Source organism: Lycorma delicatula, chromosome 5, assembly GCF_047948215.1.
Source record: "Lycorma delicatula isolate Av1 chromosome 5, ASM4794821v1, whole genome shotgun sequence".
Classification (NCBI taxonomy): domain Eukaryota; kingdom Metazoa; phylum Arthropoda; class Insecta; order Hemiptera; family Fulgoridae; genus Lycorma; species Lycorma delicatula.
Window position 1 is genome coordinate 59589398 of NC_134459.1, and position 18561 is coordinate 59607958.

Sequence of the window (18561 nt, forward strand, 5' to 3'; positions counted from 1 at the left end):
CGGACCCGCAGTTAAGCATAGAACAGCGTATGGGTAAAGTACCCCACTTCCTGTGTAGATTTTTAGCGTCCACGTCTCTCCAGTTAATCCAGTTGAGATTTGGTTCACTGAATCTGCTTGCGGGAAAAATTCCAATTAATTTGATACCCAACACGACCACTTTATGTGGTGCCACCTTGTTGAGTTCCCAAAGTTCTGGGGAGGGGTTTAATTCTTACACCACAAGAAAAAATCCAAAAAAACGTTTTTGACACAGTTCTTCATGGGGGGTCAATTCCGCACATTTTGATACTTCACATGACCACTTTTATAAAGAGGGGGTTGGGAAATGAATCCCTCCGAAAATACAATAAAACTTTTCAGGTGGGGATAGGGGGTCTGGATCGGTAAAGCTCCGGAGGGGGACAAGTAGGATTGGGATAGGAAAGGAATAAAAAGGATATGAAAAATTCTCCTTATATAAGTCATTAGCACTTAGAAAAAATACCTTAAATATTATGAATACCTTGACAGAATAAAACTTTTAAGTTTTTATTAATTTAACAATTGATATAAAAAATTAATAAATAAGGTGTTTATTAATAATTTTCAGTTTTATCTCGTTCATTGAGCTAAGGTTAAAATTTTAAGCTGTACAAATACTGGATAAGTACAGCAACATCTTTGCCAGTTTTTTCAAACTAATTATTTGGGTTTTTGATTGACAAATTTCATAGAATTTAAATACATTCTTGAAAATACATTTTCTTGATTTAATACATTCAAAGAATTAATAAGTTTTAAAAAAATTCTGTGTATAGTAATCTCCTTTTTTCTAGCCTCCAGAACGACCGTAAGGTATTAACTTCAGAGGATGAATTAGAATGATATGTAAGAATGTAAATGAAGTGTAGCCTTGTACAGTCTCAGGTTGACCGTTCCTGAGATGTGTGGTTAATTGAAAACCCAACCACCAAAGAACACCGGTATCCACGATCTAATATTCAAATCCGTATAAAAGTTTTATAAAAGCTTTTACTAGGATTTGAACCTTAGAACTCTCGACTTCGAAATCAGCTGATTTCCGATGATGAGTTAACCATTAGACCAGCCCGTAAATGGGAATAATATAAACTGAAAAAAATCTACAAAATTAATTATTATTTTTTACAAATTATACATGAATATGATATGATTTTGCGGTCGTAAAATTAGCTGGAATTTGATAAATTTATCAATTTCAAATTATATAATAGCATTATAAAAATTTTACATTGATAGGATTATTTTCTGTATTTTTTTTATTTCTATTTTTTTTTTTAAATTGTTTTTACATCAATTAAATTACATAGAACAATGCTTTCCAACTGAGAATTCCTGGAGAGTTCAGCATGAAAATAATAAATAAAAGAATACGGTAGTATAAGGATTAAAAGTTGTAATATTGATTATAGTTTATAACAGTCACACACTTATTTTGTTTTTGTGTTTTTTTTTTTGTAATCAAGGAAGACTTGGTGGAAAATTGGGCGGAAATATAAAAAAAAAAATTATGAACAGAGTTTAAAAATTGTAATATTTTCTTAAACTTACACAGATTTAAAAAAAAATAAAATAGCAGATTCATACACAGTGTAAATTTTTGAATCTAATTTGGTTCATAGTGAGAACAAATTAAATGACAAACAACTTATAAAACAAACCTATAAATAATAAAAATAGAATAATAACATTAATTAAATTTTTATTATAGTAGTATATATAAAATTATCCAAATAAAATAATAATTATTATAAACACAAATGTATGATTGATTATAAAAGAAAGAAAGCCATAAAACGCATACTTTAATAAAAATTATACAATAACATTATGTTTGACCTTGTGGAATCTAATAAAATCCATGATTGCAATGAAATTTATATTGAAAAGACCCCTAGGTCATTTAAAAAGAGATTTAATACAGAAAAAAATTCTAATATTAATAATAAGTTTTGTTTTCTCCAACCAGTTTTCCAGCTACTGCCAGGTCTGTGTATGTGTGCATGCGCGTCTGTAGATTAGCAACTAAAATCAGGCTACCGGCTTGCCTAACATAGCTGCAGATGTAGTGCATTGTAATTGTAAATGTATTGGTAAACATGTAGTTTTGAACAGACAGGTCGACCAGTCCTAAAACCACCGGGTTGGTCTTATGGTGAACGCGTCTTCCCAAAGCAACTGATTTGGAAGTCGAGAGTTCCAGCGTTCAAGTCCTAGTAAAGGCAGTTACTTTTATACGGATTTGAATAATAGATCATGGATACCAGTGGTCTTTGGTGGTTGGGTTTCAGTTAACCACACACCTCAGGAATGGTCGAACTGAGACTGTACAAGACTACACTTCATTTACACTCATACATATCGTCCTCATTCATCCTCTGAAGTAAAACCTGAACGGTAATTTCCGGAGGCTAAACAGGAAAAAGAAAAGAAAGTCGATCAGTCCTAAGACGTGTCGTTAATTGAAGCCCAATCACCAAAGAACACCCCAGTTTAGCATTCAAATCCATATCAAAGCAGTTGCCTTTACAAGGACTTGAAACGTAGAACTATCGATTTCGAAAATAAGCTAATTTTGCGTTGGCAAGTTTAATTTCTAGAAAATAAGTAACTAAAAAAGAATAGACATTAAAATTAATTAAAAATTTACTCCACTTCTGTATTTTTTTTGGTTGTTTTTTTTGTCAAAATTACTTTTCATTTAAAGATAACTACTGTTTACTAGAAGTAAGTTGTTCTACAAGAAACTGTACAAGAAGAAAGTAAAAGGACGGATTTATCTTTAAATAGCATAACATCCGAAATATTAATTTTATACAAATTGGAGAGAAAACATAATACTTGCCAATATTATAAAAATTTATAAAACATACTTTTTTAGATTACATTAGTTTTGATGATATAATAGTAATATTCAATAAAAAAAATCAATTTAGATTTTATATATATATATATATATATATATATATATATATATATATATATATGTGTGTGTGTGTGTGTGTGTGTGTGTGTGTGTGTGTGGATTTGTTCATACATTATATATTTATTATTATATCACTATTTAATATTTAAAAAAATTAAATAGTTTTCATAAAAAAATATTATACGCACTTATATCATTTTTTATTCTATTTTTTTTTATAACATGAAAAAAGGTAAAAAAAAGAGATTTATTTATTAATTTGTTACCGATAACAACAATAAATATTAATGAATTATTATTATTAATGATTTATAGTCCGACTTAGTTTTACTGAAGGCGTTTTTAAGACTTCGCCAGCCGACACACTTATCAAGCGTTTCCAAAACTATGTTTATATGAACTTTCTTGTCTATTTTCACCAGAACATATCCTGAAAATGTATTACATTCTTCGTGAATCACTTTGTATATGCCAAAATACATAATCTTTTTTACCAGTTAACTACTTATAAAATTTCTTTTAACATTAAATAAAAATTTAAATAGATTAGTTAACAATAAATCTAATTCTAGGATTAAAAAGATGTTTATAAAATAGAATGCAATTAGCAAAATCAGAATAGCAAATAGAAAATTGAAAAAAAACCGCTATAAGTGGTACTTATTTTCATTGGTTCCAGAGTTATAACCAAATAAAATTTGAATTAATGAAATATTTGGATCTTACAAGGGGAAGGCACATCGGTCCAAATGCGACTTCATCTCCTTTTTTTAATTTAAGTATATTAATTTATTAACAATTATTAATCTCTGATTGTAAAAAAATTTAACAATAAATAATAATTCAGTAAAAACAATAAAAAAAATTTATGAAAAAAAATCAGAAGATATTAGTGAAATAAAATTCTATGTACTTTTAAAAATGTGTATATGTAATTTTTTTTTCATACAAGGAAGTCGTGTGGTGTCCACATCAGATTTTTATTTGCTTTGTAATATTAATTTTCTAAGAATTAAATTCTCTAAAAGTTTTGTTACTAAATCTTTCGCATTTATTAGTTGTTTAGTAAAACTATTGTACTACAACCCTAAAACAAAATTTGTTTTTCGACACGGAATTTTGTGTTTTACGTCAAATATCTTAAAAACTACTAGAGTTACAGTTCTGGAATCTGTTTTATCCTATTTCTTAACTCAAATTACATAAGAAATCGTCAACTTTACTCCTTAATTTCGGTCCCAAAAATTACTGTACTGCTTCTTTTTTACAAATTACAAGAGCGATAGAAAATCCGGGCGAAATCTTTCGCTAGCCGTAACTCGAAAAAAAAAGCGTTTCCAGACTTATGTTTTTATGAACATTTTTCATTATTTTACCAGAAACACATAACCTGAAAGTGTCTATTTTGAATGTTTCTAAACTATTTTGTTTGGGTTCGTTTTATTTATGTCTGCATATTTTATAGTTTCTCAGTTTTTTACTTGAATTCATACGAGTACTTTTTTAAAATTTTTATATAATAACTGAGATAAATCATTGTCTTTCAGACGTCTTTTTTCTTTGAGACGTTCTGTTTTTTTTAGCTGAATGAACCCCTTGTCTTGCCTACTTGCCTACGTTATTACAGGAGGTCTATTAGAGTTGCTAGAAACATCAACCAATTAATTTTATTTTTAATTTTCCAAGCATTTGGCACCGTTGGTATTAATACAATTGTATAAATTAAAGTTCCAAATGCCAATAATTTTCAAACATATTTCCAAGTACTTTCGGAATTGCAACTTGCAAATTGCATCCCATCATCAGGGATTTCTTATAAGATGATAATACAAAATTCATACGTCATATGTATAATTATATTTAAATTAAAATTGCTACGTTCGTAAAGTCGGTCGTCTATCGACCGATCTGTCTATTATATATTTGATAATAGTCGTAAACATCTTACGGACATGACGTTACAGTCTTATTGACGTATAAATTATTTTTATTTCTTGACGACCGACTATTATGAACGTAACAATTTTAATTTAAATGTTATTATATAATTGACATATGAATTCTAAATTAACATCTTATAAGAAATTCCTGTTGATGAAGTAGCAACTCCGAAAGTACTTGGAAATATATTTGAAAATTGTTGCTAAATGGAACTTTAATTTATACAATTAATTTTATTTTTGAATGGACGGTAAATAAGTATATTTTTGTCGTATACTGCTGTCATAATGGATTATTGGTTGAAAAACATTGTTATAGTCGATTCCGTCTTGTATAGGTTATTATTAGGCGTACATCTAGAAATTATGTTGGTGATCGCACCATAAAGAACTGTAAGATTTAATAAAATCATAACGTAGTAAAAAAAAGCATCTAATTTCATCTAATGAGCTTAGTATTTAAAAAGAAAAAACTTATTAATTAGCGCTTATAAAAGGACTAGAAAATTATGTAACCTCTTAGATATGCAGTCAAATAATACATTTGATTATGTTAATTTATTTATTTCAAAAATAGTTTCTTTATAAATAGAAATAGACAATTATATTAAACTGGATAACATTTCTTACTCCATAATAATCTACTGATGTCTTTGTTATAGTAGAATATGATTAAAACATGGAATAAAATTAAAGACAGAATAATTTTTTATCTGAATAGGTAAAAAGTTAATTCATTTATTGGTAGTTGTCAAAAATTCACGGGACAGAGGTATTTATGTAAATTATATAGTATTTCTTAATTTGTAGAAAATTATTTGTAATTATATCATTAAACACTAAGTTTTTAAAAGAAAATATTTTTTTGGTTCTGTTTGCAAATATTGTGGTCAGCACATGCAGAACGGGTCGGTCTTCGTGGCTGGAGAATTGTAAGTTACCGTTCGATAGGATAGCATTATTTATTTATTTATTGCTGGTGTAAGAAATACACTACAACCAAATTCTTCTACGATGAATCTCATGGGAACGAAAGAATCACAGATTTGAAGTTTTATCTGCAATAAATTTGTTCCCATTTCTTAATTGTTAAACGGGGCAGGATCGATGTGCCTGTACGCGTAATAGAAATCTATTAATCGTGCTTTAACATAATGTAGGTCAGACTTATTCTACTCAGTGGGTGTTTGCAGAGAAACGAATGAAGTTTTTTTCCGGATTGTTTTGTATGCTGTGCCCGATAAGTCTACAGGTACACTTACAGAGGCTATCACAGCCGTCATTGTACCGGGCACAACCATTATATCTGACAAATGGAGGACATATAAAGGAATAAAAAACTAGTGTCAATCATTCAGAAAATTTGGTTGAATCGATTTTAGCTGTTGCAAAACGTAGGAATAATCGATAAAAATAGGGTGATGGTAGATTCCTATTTATGCAAATTTACGTGGAGAACCCGTCACAAAACTGTGAATCTGCACGAGCAAATGCCGCAACATGTAGTGGCTGCCGTATATATGTAAAATGCGAGAACATTCTATAAAAGGCTGATTAAATATATGATATAGTCTTGGTATGATTAGTTTGATATGTAATCTGTCATAGAACAATGTTATTATTTTCCTTGAACAGCAAAATGAAAAATAATACGTTTTAAAATTAATAAATATTTAACTAGTTATTTTAAATTAAAATGAATGGTTGTTTTAAAGGCTTTATGAAGTTTAATGAATTATCAGCATTTTCTTATAGATTTTCAGTAGAACTGTGATTAATGTCTTCCGTTTAAAATAATTTGGAAACTCCTTAAATACGCAGTATCGATTTGACCAGTTTAATCGATAGTACAGAATTCGACCTATGTTCATTTAATATATTTCTCTTCATCGTAGTTTCTTTTATTAATATGAACAATTAATTAAACTCAATAAGCATATATTATGTACAATACCGTAAAATAAGATCTCCATACCCGTGAACAATGTGAAATATACATTTTTCAATAAATTTGACAAAATAAAATGTTACTAACATAATGTAAGTCGATTATATACAGTATTTCTAAAATGGTGGGCTGGCTATACTTTTTTGGAGTCTATATGTAAATCTAAACAAAAAATATTCTTACGGAAAATGGTAATTTCTCCTTCATTCTCCCCCTGTCCGCCATTTTATTATTTTTATATAATAATTTATATCTCAAGTTCGGATAGACGAATCACATTAATATTTGGTAAGCGTCTAGGGAATAAAGTTTTAAAATTAGCAAAAAATCAGGACTTAAATACCTTCGCAAATTACAAAATGGTGGCCATGTTTATTTTTCAATCAGTTATATCTCCATAAATATTAGTTTTATCATAATTTATGTTATTTGCTTCAATATTAAGCCTTTTATTTTCAACAAAATTAATTAAAAAATAAAATTTATATTTTTAAATCGGTTAATAAATAGTCGAATTATGGGAGAAAATTAATGTTGTAATTTTGTGTCATATTTATTAGGTCTATTATTGTGAAAAAATTATTACTTAATTTCATACTAATTTACAATACTAGAATTAACAATAAACGAAAACAATTAATATTTCATCGAATTGATTGTAAAGAGGAGGACATGAAAACAAACACATAATTACAACATCAATTTTCTGCCATAACTCGGCTATTTGTAAACCGATTTTCAAAAGTAAAATGTAATTTTGTTCAAAATAAAAGGCTTAATATTTTAGCTAAAATACATATTTTAATAAAAATTATATTTATGGAGATATAACAGAATTGAAAAATAAACATGGCCGCCATTTTGTAATTTACGAAGGTATTTAAGTCCTGATTTTTTACTAATTTTAAAACTTTATTACCAAGACGCTTACCAAACATTAATGTGATTGGTCTATCCGAACTTGAGATATAAAATGTTATATAAAAATAACAAAATGGCGGACAGGAGGAGAACGAAAAAAATTGCCATTTTTCCTAAGGATATTTTTTGTTTAGTTTTATAAGTAAAATCCGAAAAAGTATAGCCAGCCTACCATTTTAGAAACACTCTGTATATGATTGTTATAGATTCGACAATACGCTGCCGGATATAAAAAAGAATTTTCTGATAATTAGCTTTGAAAGAGTTTTGGAACAACAAATTTTATTTATTTGAAATTGAAGCCTTTTAACTAAAATGTTTAATAATTTTTTAAATATTTATTTATTTCCTTAAATGTGTTTTAAATTAGATTAATTTTGTAGCATACGAAAAATGTGGAATATCTTTATAATTCAAATCTAGATTCTTCCGAATGAAAAGTAGAGATGCTTTTTTTCGGAGATCGATGCCACTGTAATTATTTATAAATATAAAATATATTCTTTACTCATCATTACATTTTTATTAGTTTAAAATAAAATTACAATCCATTATATAATATAAATAAAGAATTACGTTAACCGATTATTAAAATATATTCGAAAACTGTCACAGAAAAAAAATTATATAAAATATAGATTGCCGATCTAGTTTTATAACAACAAACTCTGTTAGATAAACAAAATGGGCGTTACCCTGTAGTTAAATCAAAAATAAATAAATAAGTTAAGTTTAGGAAATTAGTAATCTAAATAAAAAACAAATACTTAAAAAACTAAAAGAACAAAATGGTATGATAAATAACAATACTGGTAAATAAATGAACAACATGTAATCAATAAATTATTAATTTCTCAAACATGGTTACCGCTAATATATTTAATAAATTATAAAAAAAATTATTAAAAAATGAAAATCCACCTTACCAACAAATTAAGAGTGTCTCAAGATCTTTCAGTTTATTTCAAAACCATCATCAGGAATTAAATAAGTTACAAAATTAAAACAAAGTCAGAGGTTAAAATATTTACAGTCATGACTACATGCATTCTAACAGTATACTTATAGAATATAAAGCTGGATTGATAAATTACTACTTTGAATTGAATACTCTGGTGGATTGAAATGTAATTTTTTTAAATATGATAAATTACGTATTTAAACACGCCCTAAATATAAATATATTGAAATAATAATTTAATAAAATAAAATATCATTTCTGATAACATGGTTTTCCTTTTAATTACATTTCAATCCACCAGAGTAGCTTCATATTCTTTCAGTATAATGTTGGAATGCATGCGGTCATGACTGTGTAAATATTTTAACCTGTGACTGTTTTAATTTTTTAACTTATAACATTTTTTAATCCTGATAATGGTTTTGAAATAAACCGAAAGATCTTGAGACACTCTTAATTTGAAGGTAAGGTGGATTTTCATTTTTTAATAATTTTTTTTTTATAATTCAATAAAGTATTGTTTACTTAGCGTTAAGCATTAATCTTTTTTTATGCGATCGGATTACCAAGGATCATTGTCCTGATTTTCTTCTTTTTAAAGATTTTTTACTCTTTCCCTTAACTATTCTTTCTTTTGTTCGGTCCATTTATTGTGTTTCCTTTTCTGTTTCTCTGGAAATTTAGATTCAACCACTCACTAGTATTCTAAAAGATTGTTTGTCGAAAATTATTATTTTTATTTTTTTTTAAGTTTAAAGGGCATCAATCGCTGTGGCCTATTAGCCCCTTTCCACATAAAAATAAATAAAAAAAATATTTCTTTCTTTCCCTGATAAAATCACTAGCGACATAGTTTAAAGACTAGTCTTGTCATCGCAGATAAATCAGAAATAGACTTGTCGAAGGATATTAAAACCCCAAATAAACGAAAAATCACATGGATTTAAAGGGCCCTTACCACTTAAAGATACTTAAAACTAATACACTAAAAATACTTCAATTATGTTAAAACAATACACCATTTCTAAAGAAATGTTGTCACAAACAATCAACATCAAGAACCGTTAATTTTATAAGCACACATAAACTAATTTCTTCTTAAATTTTATCGCCTAGATTACTCTTAGGCCATCCTTTCTTCTTTCTTTTTCCAATCCTTTTGAAGGCATTTTTTTCTTGAGATGACGGGCATCGACTGCTTTGGTCATTTTGCTCTATGAGAATGAAAATTTTTAGCATATGAAAAATGCCATGCCTGACTGGTAGATTCGAACCGAGGACCTCCGGATAAAAAGATGAGACGCTACCATTCCGCCACGGATTGTTATTATTAATTTTTGACTGATGAATTAATTCACTACAGAAGCTTACAAAAAAAATTGTACGTGGAAATATGAAAATGTAAACTTTTAGCGTATAAACAATGCCATGCTTGACCGGAATTTGAACCCGGGACCTCCGGATGAAAGATTGAAACGCTACGACTACGCCACTGAGATCGGAAAATTTCTTTGAAAGTATTTAATAATTTTAGATCTTTTTCAATTTCTTTGAACCAGCTTATTTGGGTTTCTTTTTTCAAAAAAGTTGAATATTTGTTTTGTTAATCTAGTTTCATTCGTTCTATAAAAGTGGAAATAAAATTTGAATCTTCTTTTTCTAACTGTATAGTATATTTTTTCAAAATTTTGTAAAATTTCTTCTGATTTTCTTAATTTACTAATATTTTCTTCGAGTTCTGGGCTGTCAGTTTTTCTTAAATTTTCCTTTTAAACTTTTACTAGGTTTTTCCTAAATAATTTTGTAGTGCTTTCGTAGTACATAACACTTCCGGTAAAACTGGTGTTTTGTAGTGTCTTAATTTTTTATTATAAGGTGATAAGCCATTTTCAGTTGATTTTTATTTCTTCTTTTTCTAAATCAGAGCAATTATTTCACCTAAATAATTGTTGGCCCCTTTTGATCGATTTTTCTGAATTTTTGAATGTTTGGATTCTATTTTTATTATAAAACCCATTTTTTTCTGGTATGAAATTTTAGAACAGTTATTTTTGCACATTTTTCTCATTTTTTTTAATTTTTATTTTTCCCCCTGTTTTGGTCTTTTTCCAAAATTACCAGATCGTCAGCAAATGTTAAAAAGATTACGTTCAAATATTTATATTTTGTTGATAAGAGATATTAATGAAAAGATCCTACAAAAAATTTATTGAGCTTTTTGTGTTTTTCTTAAAATTTAGTAAAAGTGATTCAAGTCTCCCATTCTGAAATACACGATTCGTATGTACTGTACCTACTACCATTCAACTATGAAATCCACCATTCTTTAGAATGTCTAAACATTCTATTGAATGCTTAGAATGTCTAAATATTCTATGTAATGCTTAATAATATCACGTCAAGTGTAAAAAATAAAGGACATATATTTATTGGGCAGTATATTTTTAGTATTGGATCACCATTTACAGCTTTAATGATTGGGGCAGTTTTAATGATTAGGCAACTTGTATTACTTTTATTTCGCCATTATAGTTTCATGAACATCCCGGTGTATTGAATGAGTAGTTTTTTAGAGTATTTTCTACATTCTCGTTCCTAAATGGATAAAATCAAAGGTTATACTCGCTTAATTTTGGCAGTTGTTAGATATGTAACCAGTGACGGAATCTACAAACTTAATACATATCAAGGAATTTTATAGCAGTTATACTGAGTATCAGAGAGTTTATCGTGTAGAATAAACCGTTAGTAAACTGAAAGATATACCCCTATTAAAAAGAAATTTCTCTTCGTTCTTATCGGAATTAACAATATACAAGCTCAGGTCAAGAAATTTTAGTTTTGTATTCAAAACAAAATGTCAGTCACAAAAAATGTGTGTAATTCAAAATGCCTTTCTAGCTTGGCATGTTGCAAGTAATTTTTTGAGTATTTTTAATAAATAAATAGTGCTTTCGTGTTAATTAAAAATTTTTAAAAATCCAGATAAAAATTTATTTAAAAATATATATATATATATTAACATCCCCATTGCGGCTTCCGCCCGCTCTATATGGTTACTTAATTTTCCCGTCGCAGTCAATATTTTTATTTTTATTTTATGCTTTTTAGTCACGTAGCCGGAGGCAGGTGCAGCCAGTCAAACAAACAGTAAATGGCAGTGGCTGTGTTGGGTGAGCCACCGCGCTCTATATCGTTGCACCCGTTAAAAAATCTAAATTTAAAGAAAAAACTGAAAATCGTTTTTAGATATTTATCTGAAGAAGATTTACAAACACATATATACTCAATATCTCGTTTAACATACACAGAAATGGGACAAATTTGTAATTATTCTTCAACATTTTTTTACCTTTCCTCACCCCTTTCAAGGTCGAATTTCAGAAAATCTACAAATTGATTTTTAGATATTCACGTGAAGGAACATTAAACTCATCGAAAATCAAGTTGTTACTTCATTTGTTACAGAAATTTAAAAAAAATCCCTTTCGGCACGCCGGAAGGCGGAGGTAGATTTCACCGGTGCTAAGTAGGAGATAAAAAAGATTTCTACCTTAAAGTTAAGAAAAACTTAAAATTTACTCAATACGACAATGGTTGCATGTGAAAAAAAGTTTCACATGTGTAGCATACGACAAGCTCCATCATCTTACAATTCCAGCAACATTTTGGTCATCCCTTGCCGTAAGGGATGGTCATATCAAAAATGGTTTCCGAAAAAAGTTTTAGGTAATGTTTAGAAGACTAACTACCACTTTAAACTGATTCGATACTGTGCCTATTAAGGGAGATATGATTTCTTCGTCAATCAAAACCCCAATTTTTTCCACTCCCTGGGCCAATGGCTGGTGATATCAAAATACTTTACTTAGATAAGTTTTAGGCCCTTATCCAAACAATAGTAGGAACTTTAAACGAATTCGATATTTTACTTCATAAGAAAGTTATAGCGATATTTTTTTCCGAAACCCGAAAATGGTTTTTAGATATTTATTTGAAGAGCATTTGCAAGCCCCTATATAGTGAGTATCTCGTTTAGTATACTCGGAAGTGGGAAAAATTTGCCAACCTTGTTAAAATTTTTTTTACCTTTCTTCACCCCTTTCAAGGTTGAATTTCGAAAAATTTAGAAATTTTATTTAGGCTTTTACATTAGAATTACAAACACCAAAAATGAAGTTAATACCTTCATTTATTACCGAGAAATTCCAAAAATAGTCAGGATTCATAAGAAATCAAATTCCATTTTAACCCTTTAATCTCGGAATTTAAAAAAAATTACAAATTTGTTTTTAAATATTCATATGAAAATTTCATACACCAAAAATGAAGTTGATATGTTCATTTTTTAACAAAAAATTATTTTAAAAAAATTGAAAATTTCATTGTTACTCCGTTTTAACCCGTTAAACTCGGAATTCTCAAAAATCCTTTGTTAGTGTGTACTTACAATGCAAGAAGAACATTTATACAGATTTTATCCATTTATCTTCAGTAGTTTATTCAGTTACTACAAATTGCTTTACAGGTACAAATACAAAAAAAATAAATTTTACGGCCAAAATTAACTATTGGAGTTCAATAATTTCGCTGTTGTTGAATTACCGAAATCAATCTTAATTTAGTTAAAATTAAGATTGATTTAAAATTTAAAATTGATTAATTTAAAATTATTATTGATTGTATGTTTTTTTTTTTAAGTAGTTATTTTATAATTGCTGTAGTTTTTACTGCATAAATTTAGTTATTTGATTATTTTATAACAGATCTAATTGCTGATAATTTAAATTATTAATTATTCTTTTGGTGGTATTACTAGGTAAGCATATATTTATTACTAAAAAAAATCAGAAAGCTATAAAAAAATATTTTAAATGTTTCTAAATAATATATTTTTAAATATTATTTTTTATATTGTATTTTTAAACAAGGCCTAAAATAGAACTTCCTTTTTACAGAATCTCATAAATTCTTTATTTAGCTATTACATGAAAAATATTATTCAATTTATCATAATAAATATCTTCAAGAGTTTAGAACTATTTTTATTATTGCATTTATTTTAAGACGTAATATTTTTGTTATTTTTTGGGAACATTTTAGAATATAGTTTGTTATTATATCAGTTATTTGCCATTTACACATTCAGTTTACCGTTTTAATTAGAACTATTATTAAAAAAATATTTTTTAAATAATTGAATCTTGAAACAAAATCTCATAATTTTACACTTGACTTAAACAACCTTCGACATTCTGTAGAATGTCTAGACATTACATACAATATCTACTCAATAATTGATTGAACAAAAAGATTGTTTTATTTCGTGCAAATACTAAGCGTCAGACTTTATAAAATGTCTAGACATTTTATAGAATAACTGACATACATGGGCGATAACAAGTACATGCAACACATACGTATGTTAAGCATTATCATGTAGCTTTTTTATTACAATAACGTTGCTTAACTAGCATAACATTTTTGATGATTTTCTCAGCATAAATTATTTATTCGCCAAAATGGAATATTAATTGTATACTAGTTCAGAAATGTACTGCTCAATTATTTACCGCACAATTTTTATATTGGTCTTAATCTATGATATTATTTAATGACCAAAAAATTCTATTTTTTTCAAGATAAAAGTTTTTATAGAATTATAACCTGCCACCCACAGTTTATGATAGAGAAAACGTTTGTCACCTCGTTTCAAAGGTTATCTCTAAGATGAATAATTATTCCAAAATTTTGAATTAACAAAAAAGTTAACATTTTGTTGGTGTTATATATAATACATCGGTTAATAGATGTACATTAAAATTAATTTTTTATGTATGTGTTTGTGAATTATAGGGATTATAAGGCTGACTTAATAACTCACCTCAATTGGGACTGATTTTTGGTTGAAATGTCTCAAAAAATAAAAACATAGAAATAATAAGGAGGCATTAAATCATTTTTTTTTACGCATAACTAGTTGATTTAGTGGGTAAAACCAACCAAAACACCCTTAGGAAAAGTTGGATACAAAAAAAGGAATGGATGATAACAAAGAGAAGAAGGAACTCATAAAAGAATTAAAACCAAAACAACATAATCTACCCCTAGATAAAGAAACCCCTTAATGGAAGTTACCATTCTCTTTCGTAATGACCAAAAATTTTGGTTTGGGAACATTGTTTCCAAACAAAGCTCTTCTTAAATCTTTACTGATTTTATCAGCATCTTTTCTCATCTTATCACTCTCCTTACTTTTTTCCTGTTCGATTGTGGCGAATCGGCGGTTTCTAAACGAGGGTGTTTACATGCACCCTCTGCCACGTTAATTTGTTCAAGAATATTCATGAAAATATATCCCTTCTGTACCAAGGCTAGCCGCCGGGGTACACCCCCACTCCAGGGCTACTAACCTTGGAGGTCCGATCCGGTACTCCGGTGGAACCGGCATATGTCCTGGCAGAGAGCGGATGCGCAGTCTCTGCTCTGACTCCAGGCTCCTACTCACCGAAGCTTTCAGAGTTCCCATGCACCGACATACATGGGCACCATTACTACATGCTTGCCATCGCAGGGGGCATGTGGACAACGGAAGGGTCTCCATTACACCTGCAATAACATTGACCCTGGCCGAAAGTTTTTTGTCGAAAGTGGAAACATATCTTAAACTCTCTTCTAATATTTGTATATCTATTTCATTGCTACAATAACTATTAATATATTAACTACTTTTATCCACAATGCATTAAAAACTTATAATATTTCAATTAAGACATCTGCTCCAACAAATATACTTAAAGATTCTCATATGGTATTCAGTTCGGATACCATTTTTGTAAATTACAAAGTTCCTAGTCCCCTCAACACAAATCTTTATTTACAAAATACGGAATATGATGTTAGAATTGTATTTAAGAAAGTTTGAGTGAAGAAAATAAACAAAGATTAAACAAATGAAATCGTCTTGAAAATTCTGTGGAAATTTACAATATATCATTAGTATATTTTGTATTTTGAAAGAATAATTAATAAAAATTTTCTAAGAAATGAGTCTACTTTCGGTTAATAAACAATTTATTTTATTTTTTTCAGTTGTAAATATCTTAGCATATCAGCCGATGGCGAAACGAAGGCAACTAATAAATATAGCTTCTTGGACTTGAATGAAGCAAAAAAGAAGAAAATCAGTCTTTCTCATTAGATAAAAATTATATAGATTTTAAATAATTAAGATGCCACGATCAGATGATCACGCTGAATCTATCCGTCTTGAAAATTTAGATAAATATGGACATAGTGGATCACCAAATGGTGTTATGACAACACAAGGTAAGCTATTATTATTATTATTATTATTGTATTATTGCTATTTGTTAATAAAGCCTATTTTAATTGTCTTATTTAAACATAATCTTATTTTTTTATATAAATTTTTACAATATTTTACATATTAATGAACGTTAAATAATATTTCATGTAATAACATTTAGTCAAATTACAAAACAGTTAAAAATTCCTAACAATAGGGCAGAGCTTTCCTGGGATCTGCATACGGTTGACAAATTTAACCCTTCCTAGTTAAAAATTATTAAGTTAAATATTAAGTTTAAAATTATTACCTATATATAGAATGTATCACAAAGTTCTCTCGGGACTTTCATGACCTATTCTGCTCGTGAAAATAGTAGAAAAAATTTCATATACAAATGTGTCCTAAAATGCTTCGTTTACGAGTTATGGTTAGCGAAAATTTTGCTCGGATTTCAGTTCCCCCGGCGAAATGAGGTCGTACTGAAATTTTTAGGATATTAATTAAGAAAGAAAATTAGTGATTTCTTAGGGTTTTGACCTGAAAATCGAATAAAATTGGTCCCATAACCGTATCTGCAGTAGTTTTTTCAAAATCTGGGATGAAAACTAATAAATTTGGTATCAAAAACTCTGTTTTTTTATGTTTGACTAACAACTTTGTTAAATGTGAACTACACAAAAAAAAGTTAAACAAAACTAGTAAAAAATTTAATTCTTAACAAAATGGTTTGAGATAAGTTGAATAGTACAAAGAAAAGTTAGAAAAATTCGAATTTTATTTAGAAACAGTACATTATTACATTTGTCAGAAAAAGTACTTATTTAATGTAAACAAAAACCAAATTCTTTTTTTGCTTTCAAACTAAGCATTCTACGACATACTGTATGATAATCATTAAGTTCATTTTATATGAACTTCATCCATTATTTCACAAGTAGAATAGGTTATGAAATTCCCGGGAGAATTTCGTGATACATTCTGTATATTTTGCTATTAAAAGAAAAATAATAATAAAAATGTTCAATTCTGTTGTTTTGTTGTAGAAGTTCTGGTAAATATTTATACAAACTCAGTTATTTGTTCTAGGATATCATAAACCTTAAAAACCATTTTAAATTATAATATTCTTGGCTCTATATATATATATATATATATATATATATATATATATATATATATATATATATAAAATAAGACATATTTTATTTTAAAATATTATCTTTATTAATTTCTTGGGTTAACAATCAAATACACAAACTTCTAAATTAAATTCATTCGTTTCACTTAGAATTCTCTAAGCTTCCTCAGGTAAAAATACATATTCATACACACATCATCATTCAGAATTATCTTGCATACTAAGAAATTAGCTGATCTACCTATCTATTGTTATCCTAGATAACAATATTTATTATTGTAATAAATATTACAATAATATTGTAATAGATCCCACTACGTCTAGTGGGGTTCTGAGGGTTCAAATCAAATCAATCAAGGGTTTTGAGGGTTCAAAGGTTCTGAGGTTCAAATCCTAGTAAAAGTTACTTACTTTTATACGGATTTAAATACTTGACAGTGGATACCGGTGTACTTGGGTAGTTAAGATTCAATTAAGCCCACGTCTCAGGAATGCTCGGTCTGAGTCTGTAGAAGAGTACACCTTATTTACATGTCATACTTATCATTCTCATCTCATTGGTGGCGGGGGAGGTTGCTTATTGTTCACTAGTTGAACAGATTGCAATGTATACAAGTTATTAAATCTTTAGATAACATTTTTAAGGGGTTTATGAATTAATTGTTTTTAAAAAAAGTTCTAATTTTATTTTAACGAAAGCGATTTTTGAATTTATATTTTATAAACTTGAAAGAAAGAACATGATTATAAATTTCTTTCACTTATAGCATCTCTTCAACATCAACCCCACCTATTTGTCTGTCTTTTTTTTCAACAATAGATTGAAAGATCATTCATTCTATAATAGAAAAACTAGATTTTGGGTTGCAGTAGTTATAAACCCTCTCTGAGTTATAAAACCAAGTATAGGCCCCGGCGCGCGGGCACACAAACACAGACACACAGAAATAGAGTGAGAGGGAGAACTTTGTATCCATGCTGTAAATATATTTTAACGCAGAGAAAAACCTAGGATAGCTCAATTTTGGATGGATGATTTTTTTTACCAGTGCAATATTTTCATCTTGTATATAACAGCAGGGAAATCTGCTCATTACTTTAAATAAGGCTCCAATCAGTACCGGGTAACCTAATGATGTAATAAGTTAACTTATAAAAGCAATCAATCACGTATCAAACATTAGGGAATAAATAAAATAAATGAAAAGCTTTTAAACCCTGTTAACGGTGGTAATTGAGTACACAGCCTTTAAAAATAATCCTCATAATCAGACATTTTTTTAGCAGTTTTATTGGTTTTCACTGATTTATTAATAATATAGTTTTTGTTTATTGTTTATTTTATTACACACAGGTTACGTCTGAATCGATTTGACTGATGATTTCCTCAAAAA

General features: G+C 28.2%; 1 long non-coding RNA gene across 1 annotated transcript in view; it reads left to right on the top strand.

Annotated features, from left to right (window-relative positions):
• LOC142324995 (uncharacterized) overlaps positions 1-18561 on the top strand; it is a 129602-nt gene that overhangs the window by 12490 nt on the left and 98551 nt on the right. The window contains exon 2 of the long non-coding RNA XR_012756468.1: positions 15810-16046. This is a non-coding gene — a long non-coding RNA (uncharacterized LOC142324995). The remainder of the gene's footprint in view (positions 1-15809; positions 16047-18561) is intronic.